The 10711-nt window shown below is 42.8% G+C and overlaps 1 protein-coding gene and 1 long non-coding RNA gene across 18 annotated transcripts in view; one reads left to right on the top strand and one right to left on the bottom strand.

The window, feature by feature from the left end:
* The window catches only part of PSD3 (pleckstrin and Sec7 domain containing 3), a 706021-nt gene extending 703182 nt beyond the window's left edge, over window positions 1–2839 (bottom strand). For 9 of the 10 annotated variants that reach the window (XM_055081025.1, XM_055081023.1, XM_055081027.1 and 6 more), the window contains exon 1: window positions 2552–2839. The gene's annotated coding sequence lies outside the window, so the exon portion shown is untranslated. The other variant, XM_055081024.1, reaches the window with a different exon arrangement.
* Window positions 157–10371, top strand: LOC112066945 (uncharacterized). 8 transcript variants are annotated; one of them, XR_003677549.2, is made up of 4 exons: window positions 157–350; window positions 1139–1352; window positions 3245–3419; window positions 7027–10370. It is a non-coding gene; the product is annotated as an uncharacterized lncRNA (long non-coding RNA). The 8 variants fall into 8 exon arrangements; XR_008616150.1 differs by having other exon boundaries at window positions 1139–1169; XR_008616149.1 differs by lacking the exon at window positions 157–350 and adding an exon at window positions 459–612 and having other exon boundaries at window positions 7027–10371.
* The last annotated feature ends 340 nt before the right edge of the window (window positions 10372–10711 follow it).

Below are 10711 nucleotides of genomic sequence, written 5' to 3' on the forward strand. Positions count from 1 at the left end.
GACAGTAAACGTTTCTGTAACCTCTGGGTGTCTGCCCTGCCATAGAACTAAAACGGAGGAGGTGCTGGTTTCACAATAATAAAGTCAGAAAGCTCAGCCACCATCTGCATTACAGAGCGGAAAGCCCGGAAGACACAGCCCTGGGCACATGCCTACCGCTTGAAGTTTCCCCTCCGAGGAGTATGCTAATCCCCTATTTAGCAGGTTGGAGCTTAGTGAGAACTCCCACCGACAGCTTCCACTTGGGACGGCGTAGGTGATCAGACGAAGCACAAGCGGATGAGCGGCGGGTGACCGTATATAAACAGGCAACTCTGACCCGCAAAGCCTGCAGCAACCAGACCAAAACGGTGAGGATTTGATCAAGATACGCAAGCTTCCTTAACGTCCCGCCCCCGACTCCCCCCCTCCCCCACTCCCGTGCTTCCAACTCTGGAACAACCGGGGAATCCCAAATATTCTTCCTCAATCAATCACGCGGAATGCTTGGCTTGCTGCCCCGGTCAACAGCCTGGGGTCAGGGCCTCCCGTCCACTAGGAAGCCTTCCGACCGCTGCCTGCCTCGCAGCCTCTCCGCCTCCAGCGGTGGCGGCCGCTCCCGGCGTTCTCACGGTCGGTGGGGCGGGGCGGGGGGGGGCGGGCGCTTTCTCTCTGCGAGTCTCTGGAGCGTCCTGAGCCCCGCCTTCCGTGCTGGAAGGAGGACTGGGCGCCGCGGGCGGGGTGGTGGCGTCCGGAACTGGAAGCGGGCCCTTTGGAGTTGGGGGGAGCGGCTGGGGTACAGGTAGAGGCCTAGGAGCCGCTGGGGAAAAGGGGAAGGAGGTGAGGAAACGCGCCCCGCGGGGCCGCGGTGCGGGCGCCGGGCGAGGGGGGCGCCGGTGATGGTGGCCGTGGGAAGCCGGTCGCAGCCGCAGGGGCACCCCGCGGGGAGCCGTGCGCCGAGGCCGGCGCCTGCGCCCTGCGGGACCGCCGCTCGTGCTCCGGGGGTGGCCCTGTCCCGAGGGCCCGGGGGCGCGGGGAGCCGGGCCGCAGGGCGGGGACGGCCGCCCGAGCACCCGAGAACCCCCGGGAGGTTGGGGAGGAGACGCTGACCCCGCCTCCTCGTTCTTATTCTGACTCAGTTCTTCCCATCTTTCTCCAGTCTGGAGCCCTCCAGAGCGGGACGTTAGCCTGTGAGTCTATAACCCTCACGTGCCCACACCCTGTCCCCCACCAGGGTCTGGAATCAGATCCCCCCAGGGCCCTGCAATAGCGCCAAGGAACTAGCTCCAGGGCAGAAGCGTCTCAGCTGATGGGAAAAGAAGGCCTCCGCCCACACTGCGCCTGCAGCCCTCCGGCCACAGAGAGCTGGGAAGGTCCAATACCTCCACCCTCTTTTAGGACGGGGTGATGTTTACTTTTTTGTTGTTGTTTTTTGGCTGCGTGGGGTGTTTCCAAGAGCGGGGCCTACTCTTCCATGCGGTGTGCCGGCTTCTCACCGCAGTGGCTTCTCTCCTTGCGGAGCGCGGGCTCTAGGTGCACAGGCTTCAGTAGTTGTGGCTCATGGGCTCAGTAGTTGAGCCTTGTGGGCTCTAGAGCGCAGGCTCAGTAGTTGCGGTGCACGGGCTTAGTTGCTCCATGGCATGTGGGATCTTCCTGGAGCAGGGCTCAAACTCGTGTCCCCTGCATTGACAGGCAGATTCTTAACCACTGCGCCACCAGGGAATCCCCGAAACGCAGGTTTTTGTGACACAACTTCCTCTTGAAGAATTCCAGTTGGATGTTCCACCAGCACCCGAAGCAAAGCATTTTAAAAACTGGAGTAGGAACTTCCCTGGTGGTGCAGTGGTTAAGAATCTGCCTGCCAATGGAGGGGACACAGGTTCAAGCCCTGGTCCGGGAAGATCCCACATGCCGCAGAGAAACTAAGCCCGTGCGCCACAACTACTGAGCCTGCGCTCTAGAGCCTGCAAGCCACAACTACTGAAGCCCAAAGACCTAGAGCCCGTGCTCCGCAACGGAAGACATCAAAAGCCCGCACACACAATGAAGAGTAGCCCCCGCTCACCACAACTAGAGAAAGCCCGCACGCAGCCCAACGCAGACAAAAATAAATAAATACATTTATTTAAAAAATAAAAAACTTGAATTAATTATTCCCCACAGCCCACACAAAAAATTGAGTTCTTCTAATTGCATGTCCTTTTCGAGTGAATAGCTCCTTCTTGCACTTACATGCTGAAGCCAAATGATTGGGAATTCATTTATGTTTCTTCTCCCTCACACCCAACATCCAGATTCACATTTAGTAAAATTTCCCTCCTAAACATCAAAACCACCCCTTTCAAATGCCACTGCACTAATTCAGCTCATCATCTCTCACCTGAACTATTGCCAAAGCCCCACAATGGATTCTCCTACCTCTTCTGCAATCTGTCCTCCATAACTTTACTAAAGTTTTTTTTTCCTGAAAAGCAAACCTGATGTGTTGCTCTTCAGGGGCTCTGGTTCTATTTCTGGGTGGGATAGGAGGCCAGGATTCTGACTGACTGAAATCCAGGGACAGCTTACTTACCTCTAGAACAAAGGCCATCCTGTCTTCAACCTCTTCATGTTTGCCATTGCCCGAGAACCTCCCGTGAGCTTGACATGAACAGGCTCAAGGGAACTCACATTCATGAACAGACAGGGAAAGGTGCAGCTTTTTAAAGAGGGTCTTCATAGATTGAGGGAGGACTGACCCTCACCTCCTGGTGTTCACATCCTTGTGTAATCCCCTCCTGCGAGGAAGGGCTGGCCTTACTGACTGACTTCCAAGGAATAGGATGTAAAAAAGAAATGGGATATCATTTCCAAATTGGGTTAGAAATGTGCCGTGGCGCTCTCTTGGGTGTTCCTTCTCACATGCTCTTGGATTACTCGTGGGGGAACCAGCTGCCTGTGGGATCCTCCCAGACCGGGGCGCGAACCCGGTTCCCCTGCATCGGCAGGCGGACGCGCAACCACTGCGCCACCAGGGAAGCCCATGGGTGCAGCTTTTTAAAGAGGGTCTTCATAGATTGAGGGAGGACTGACCCTCACCTCCTGGTGTTCACATCCTTGTGTAATCCCCTCCTGCGAGGAAGGGCTGGCCTTACTGACTGACTTCCAAGGAATAGGATGTAAAAAAGAAATGGGATATCATTTCCAAATTGGGTTAGAAATATGCTGTGGCTCTGTCTTGGGTGTTCCTTCTCACATGCTCTTGGATTACTCGTGGGGGAACCAGCTGCCCTGCCTGACGCAGCCTGTGGAGAGGCCACGTGAGGGAGCCTGGAAGCAGACCGTTTCTCAGCTGTGCGTGAGAGGACAGCAGCCCTGACCAGCACCTTGGCTGCAGCCTTGTGAGAGCCCTGGAACCAGAACGACCCAGCTCAGCCACTCCTGGACAACCCACAGCAACTGTGAGCTAATAATGTTTATAATTCTAACCACGACATTTTGGAGTAATTTTTTATGCAGTAATAGATAATTAATACCAAGTCCAGGAGAAGGAGGATCTCATTGAGGCAAAAAAGACAAAAGAAAATTTAATAGAAATTGACAAGAATCTCAAATACATGCAATTATACAATTTTTAAAAAGATTTTCTGTAAGTACAAAACATGACTTTGGATTTAAAAATTCAAGAAAAACTAAAAATTATTATGGCTGTTGTGAAAGTTCAATTAATGGAGCAGATAACTAAAAGGGACAAATAATTCACAACTCACAGCACAGAGGAAAAAAGGAAAGAATTGCAAATCATAAGGAAAACAATAAGACACTTGGAAAGCAAACCTAAGAAATCTATTATACAAATAATAGGATTTTTATGAGAAAAGAGAACAAATAGAGAAGTGATGATTAAGGGTAAAATAGAATATAAAACTATTCTAAAGTTTTTTTAAGTGTTCGAATCATTTTACTGAAAGGGAGTTCCAAACAGGATTGGGCAAAAAAGACACATGCCTAGACATATTCTGGCAATGTTTCCAAACTTCAATGATAAAAAAAATAATATGTCTAAGCTTCTAGCCAGAAATCACAGGATACCTATAAAGAAAAGAAGATTCAACTTCTCTGCAGGATTGGAAGCTAAAAGATAGTGGACAATCATTGTAGGCTACTGAGTGAACAGGTATAAGTCCCAAGATCATATACCCAGTGAAGACATCGTCCTTTACATTTGCACACCACCCACATATTCTATCCAAGGAAAACACTTCAGGAAGTAACCTAACCAAAGGAAAAAGAAATCTGAACAAAGGGCTTAGATAAGGAAACTAAAGAGTACAAGAAACAGTGGTGAGCAATGAGTTTTGTAAGACATGGTTAAATCTAAGGTGGTGACTATTGCATCGTTTGACATTACATACATGCACTGAGAGTAAAAAGAGCCTTCCCATTTCTGGCTGGCCATGTAAGGAGCTTGGAAATTGTCACTGTGTTCTGACAGGTAAACAGCTAACCAAACTGAATCAGCAACTCTTCTTAGTCCATCAGAGAAGTGAGGTCACAATGTAAACTGCTGCTCCCCAAATCAGAGAGACAGACATGTGGATACTGAGAATCACAGCTTACTAGAGCAGAAGCCCCCTCAGGAACCAATACCAAGGTAGGGGAAACTGAACTTAAATTGACAAATTGCTGGAGGATCAGTGTGAGTAATTCTGAGTTAAAAACTCCAGAGGGACACAGTCAAGGAGGGCCTCCCTTTACCTCTAATAGTACTACCCTCTTGAAGTGAAGACTGGAGAAAGACCTCCTCATGCTTCTGGTGGGAGTGGGGGGAGGCCAGCCATTTTGAACCATGTCCGAGTATTCTGTCCTGCCCCCCAGAGTACTCAAGGGCTGCCCTCAGGAGAAATCATTTTTCCCAACTGAGCTGCAGGAAGGAGATACTCCAGATCCCTCTATTCTTCCACATGGGGGACAGAAAATACAAGATTTCATCCCCCTCTAGCTATTCTGTCACATGCAAGGGCTGGAAGAACAGAAACGGAGAAGCACTTCTGAAGTCTGCCGTTCAGGGGCACAGGCTCATTAAAAGAGTAAGATTTAATCATAAGATTAAAGAACATTTCTTCTCCACACACACTTGGCTACCATATTGCTAAAGAACTATTTACTCCAGTTCCTTTTACGCAGTACCTCATATCTGGCCACCAAGAAAAATGACAAAGCACACTAAAATGAGAAAAAACACAGTTTGAAGAAACTGAAAAAATAGCAGAAGCAGAGTCAGGTATGGCAAGAATGTTGGAATTATAAACCAGGAATTTTTTAAAACTATGATTAATATGTTAAGTGATATAATGGACAAAGTAGACAACATGCAAAAACAGATGGATAATGTGAGATGGAAATAAAGAATCAAGAAAATACGAGAGTAAAAAACACTAACAGAAATGAAGAGTTTATCAGATGTGCTCATTAACAGACTTGGCATTGTTGAGGAAAGAATGTCTGAGCTTGAGTCTATTCCAATGGAAACTTCCAAAACTAAAAAGAAAAAAGAAAAGACTTTAAGAAAACAGAACAGAATATCCAAGAACTGTGGGACTACAACAAAAGGAGTAAATATGTGAATGGGAATGCCAGAAGGAGAAGAAAGAGAAAGGAACAGAAGCAATATTTGAAACAATAGTGCCTGAGAATTTCCAGCAACTAACATCAGACACAAAATCACAGGTTCAGGAAGCTGTGTTTAGAGAAACACAAGCAGGATAAATGCCAAAAAAGAAAAAAGAAAAAAAAAAACACAAAAAACAAAAAACTACACCTAGGCATATCATATTTAAAATGAAGAAAATCAAAGATAAAGAAATAAATCTTGAAAGAAGACAGAGGGAAAAACAGTTTACCTAGAGAGAAGCAAAGATAAGAACTACATCTGACTTCTCTTCAGAAACCATGCAAGCAAGAAGACAGTGGAGTGAAATGTTTAAAATATTGAAAAAAAAAACCCCACCAGTGTAGAATTCTGTACCCTGTGAGATTATCCTTCAAAAGTAAAGGAGAAATAAGACTTTGTCAGATGAACAAATTTTAAGGGAATTTGTGACCAGTCAACCTGCCCGGTGGGATATGTTCAATAAGTTTTTCTCAGAAAAGGAAAATTGTATAGATCAGAAACTCAGATCTACATAAAGAAAGGAAGAGTGTTGGAGAAGGAATAAGTGAAGGTAAAGTGAAAATGTTTATTTTTCTTAATTGATCTAACAAATAAGAGTTTGTTCAAAATAATAGAAACAATATATTAGGCTATATATGCTTATGTACAAGTGAAATAAATGACAGCAACGATACAGGGATGAGAGGGGGGAATGGAATATTTTTTACTATAAGATACTTGCACTACCTGTGAAGCAGTAAAGTGTTATTTGAAAGTGGACTTCAATTAATTGTAAACATATATTGCAAACTCTAGGACAACCACTAAATAAAAGTTTAATGGATATGCTAAGTTAGGAGAGAAAATGGAATCATATAAAGTGCTCAGTTAAAACCACAAAAGGAAGAAAAAGAATGGAGGAACAAAGGGCAACAAATCATAGAAAACAATAACAAATATGGTAGATATTAATTCAGCTATATCAATAATCACTTTGACTGTCAGTGATCTAAATGCATCAATTGAAAGACAGAGATCGTCAGAGTGGATCAAAAAACACTACCCAACTATATGCTGTCTACAAGAAACTTACTTTATTTAAAAAAAAAATTTTAATTGAAGTATAGTTGATTTACAATATTGTGTTAGTTTCATGTGTACAGCACAGTGATTCAGTTATATATATTCTTTATCAGGTTCTTTTCCCTTATAGGTTATTACAAAATACTGAGTATAGTTCCCTGTGCTATACGGTAGGTCCTTGGTGAGCTATTTTGTATATAGTAGTGTGTGTATGTTAATCCCAACATATGGGGGGAGAAGTGGGAGGTGGGTGGGGGGAGGGATGAATTAAGAAACACACTTTAGGGACTTCCCTGGTGGTGCAGTGGTTAAGAATCTGCCTTCCAATGCAGGGGACACGAGTTCGAGCCCTGGTCCGGGAAGATCCCACATGCTGCGGAGCAACTAAGCCCATGCACCACAACTACTGAGCCTGCACTCTAGAGCCCACGAGCCACAACTACTGAGCCCACGAGCCTAGAGCCCATGCTCCGCAACAAGAGAAGCCACCTCAGTGAGAAGCCCACACACCACAGCGAAGAGTAGCCCCTGCTCACCTCAACTAGAGAAAACACGCATGCAGCATGGAAGAGCCAACACAGCCAAAAACAAAAATAAATAAATTTATAAGAAAAAATTTAAAGAAACCCACTTTAAATATAAAGTTAAATATAGATTAAAAGTAAGCGGATGGAGAAACATATACCATGCTAACACTACTCAAAAGAAAGCAGGAGTAGCTATATTAATGTCAGATAGAGCAGTCTTTGAAGCAAGGAAAATTATCAAGGATAAAGAAGGGCATTGCATAATGTTAAAGGTGTCAGTTCTCCAAGAAGGCATAACAATGCTTAACATGTATGTGCCTGACAACAGAACATCAAAGTACATGAGGCAAAAACTGATAGAACTGCAAGGAGAAATAGACAAATCCACCGTCATAGTTGAATATTTCAGCACCCTGCATCAGAAATCCAGCAGGCAGAAAATCAGTAAGGACACAGTTGAACTCAACACCACCTCCAATCAACTGGATATAACTGACATCTCCAGACTATTTCATCCAACAACAGCCAAATACACATTGTTTTCAAGCTCACATGGAACATTCACCAAGATAAATCATATTCTGGGCTATAAAATATACATTAACACATTTAAAAGCATAGAAATCATATAATATAGGCTTTCAGGTGACAATAGAATTAAAATAGAAATTCATACTACAAAGATGGCCAGAAAATCCCCAAATACTTATAGATTAAACAACACACTTCTAAGTATCACATGGGTCAAAGAAGAGATTGTAAGAGAAATTTTAAAATACCTTGAAATAATAAAAATGAAAATACAACTTATCAAAATGTGTGGTATGAAGCAAAAGCAGTGTTTAGAGGGATATTTATAGGATTTAATGCATATATTAGAAAAGAAGAAAGATCTAAAATAAATCATCTAAAAATAAATAAATAAATAAGGGCTTCCCTGGTGGCGCAGTGGTTGCGCGTCCGCCTGCCGATGCAGGGGAACCGGGTTCGCGCCCCGGTCTGGGAGGATCCCACATGTCGCGGAGCGGCTGGGCCCGTGAGCCGTGGCCGCTGATCCTGCGCGTCCGGAGCCTGTGCTCCGCAACGGGAGAGGCCGCAACAAAGGGAGGCCCACATACCACAAAAAAATAAATAAATAAAATAAAATAAAATAAAATAAATCATCTAAGCTTTCACCTTAGAGAACTAGAAAAAGAATAAAAAATCATATTCGAAGTAAGTAAGAAAAAAATCATAAAAATTAAAGCAGAAGTCAATGAAATTGAAGGCAGGAAATCAACAGAGAAAATCAACAAAACCAAAAGCTGGTTCTTTGGAAGATATTAATAAAACTGACAAGCCTCTAACCAGGCTAACTAAGAAAAAGAGAGAAGACACCAATTACTTTAATAGAAATGAAAGAGGACTTCACTACAGGTCTTTGTGCTACGTTTGTTCTTTTTTTCTAGTTCCTTGAGGTGTAAAGTTAGGTTACTTGAGATTTTTGTTTCCTGAGGTAGGAATTTATTGCTGTGAACTTCTCTCCTAGAACTGCTTTTGCTGCATTCTGTAAGTTTTTTTCCCTTTTTGTTTGTCTCCAAAAATGTAGGGGACTTTTAACACCCCTACTAATATTGTATTGCTATCTATTTCTCCCTTAAGGTCTGTTAGTATTTGCTTTATATATTTTAGTGCTCCTATGTTAGGTGCCTGTGTATGAATAACTGTTATGTTTTCTTGACGAATTGTTCCATTTGTCATTATATACTGTCCACCTTTGTCTCTTGTTACCTTTTTTGGTTGAAATCTATTTTGTCTGATATGAGTACGGCTACACATGCTTTATTTTGGCTGCTGCTTGCTCAGAGTATCATCTTCCGTCCCTTCTCTTTGAGCCTATATTTGTCTTTAGAGCTGAGATCAGTCTTCCAGAGGCAGTATATAGTTGGAATTTGTGTTTTAATCTGTCCTACCACTCTGTGTCTTTTGACTAGTGAATTCAATCCATTTATATTTAGGGTGATTATTGATAAGCAAGGGCTTAGTACTTCCATTTAATCTTTTGTTTTCTGGTTGCTCCATATCTCCATTGTTTCTTTTTCTTTTTCTTTTCTTTTCTATTTATTTTGACTGCACTGGGTCTTCATTGCAGCATACAGGATCCTTAGTTGCAGCATGTAGGCTCATAGTTGCAGCATGCAGACTTCTTAGTTGTGGTATGCATGTGGGATCTAGTTCCCCGACTAGGGACTGAACCCAGGCCCCCTGCATTGGGAGTGCGGAGTCTTACCCACTGGACCACGAGGTAAGTCCCACCATTGTTTCTTTTTCTTGTGTTTCTGCCTGCCATTTTGTTTTGGTGGTTTTCTATAATATTTTTCTCAGTTTCCTCTTTTGTATATTTTGTGTCTATGCTCTAGATTTATGTTTTGTGGTTAACATGAGGTTTGTATAAAATATCTCATAGATAAAATTGTCCGTTTTTCTTGCTAACAGCATCTTATCTTCATTTGCCTATACAGATTCCATCCTTTTCCTCTTTCCCTTTTGTGTTTTTGTTTCCCCAAATTATCCCTTTTTATGTTGTGAGTTTATTACCAAATTGAAATAGGTATAGTTATTTTATTCCTGCCTTTTCCCTCTTTAATTTTTATGCTGTAATAAAGTGTTTTAAAACCTATTCTAATAAAGGGTTGCAATTTTCTGTTTCTATTTATCACCTTGCTCAGAGGTTTGTATATTTTGGCCATTTTGTTTCTGGTAAAAGAGCTCCTTTCAACATTTTGTAAGGCAGGTTAGTGTCGATGAATTCCCTCAGCTTTTTTCTGGGAAAGTCTTTATATCTGGATGATAACTTTGCTGGATAGAGTATTCTTGTGTGACAATTTTTATCTTTTAGTATTTTGGGAATGTCATTCCACTCCCTCCTGGCCTATATGGTTTCTGATGAGAAATCTGCTCATAGACTAATGGGGGTTCCTTTGTAAGTTACCATCCTTTTTTCCCTTGCTGCCTTTAAAATTCTTTCTTTGTCATTGACTTTTGACAGTTTTAATATGATGCGTCTTGAAACAGGTCTGTTTGCATTGAGATAATTGGTTTTTCTCTTAGCTTTATGGGCTTGTATATCAGTTCCTTCCTCAGATTTGGGAAGTTCTCAGCTGTAATTTCTTTATGTAAACTCTCTGTTCCCTTCTCCCTCTCTTCTCATTCTGGGATACCCATTATTATAAAGTTGCACTTCCTAAAAGTGTCAGATAATTGTCGTGGAATTTCCGAATTTTTTTAGATCTTAATTCTCTTTCCTCTTCTATCTGTATTATTTCTAGCTTTCTATCTTCAAGCTTGCTAATTCTCTCTTCCATATGGTCTGCTGTATTTTCAAGGCTTTCTAATGCATTTTTCATCTTGATTACTGAGTCCTTCATTTCCAGTATTTCTGTTTGGTTCTTTTTTAGAGTTTCAATCTCTTTTGTAAAGTTTTTCTTCTATTAATTAATTTTATTCCTGA

The sequence above is a fragment of the Physeter macrocephalus genome, chromosome 20 (genome assembly GCF_002837175.3).
Source record: "Physeter macrocephalus isolate SW-GA chromosome 20, ASM283717v5, whole genome shotgun sequence".
NCBI lineage: Eukaryota > Metazoa > Chordata > Mammalia > Artiodactyla > Physeteridae > Physeter > Physeter macrocephalus.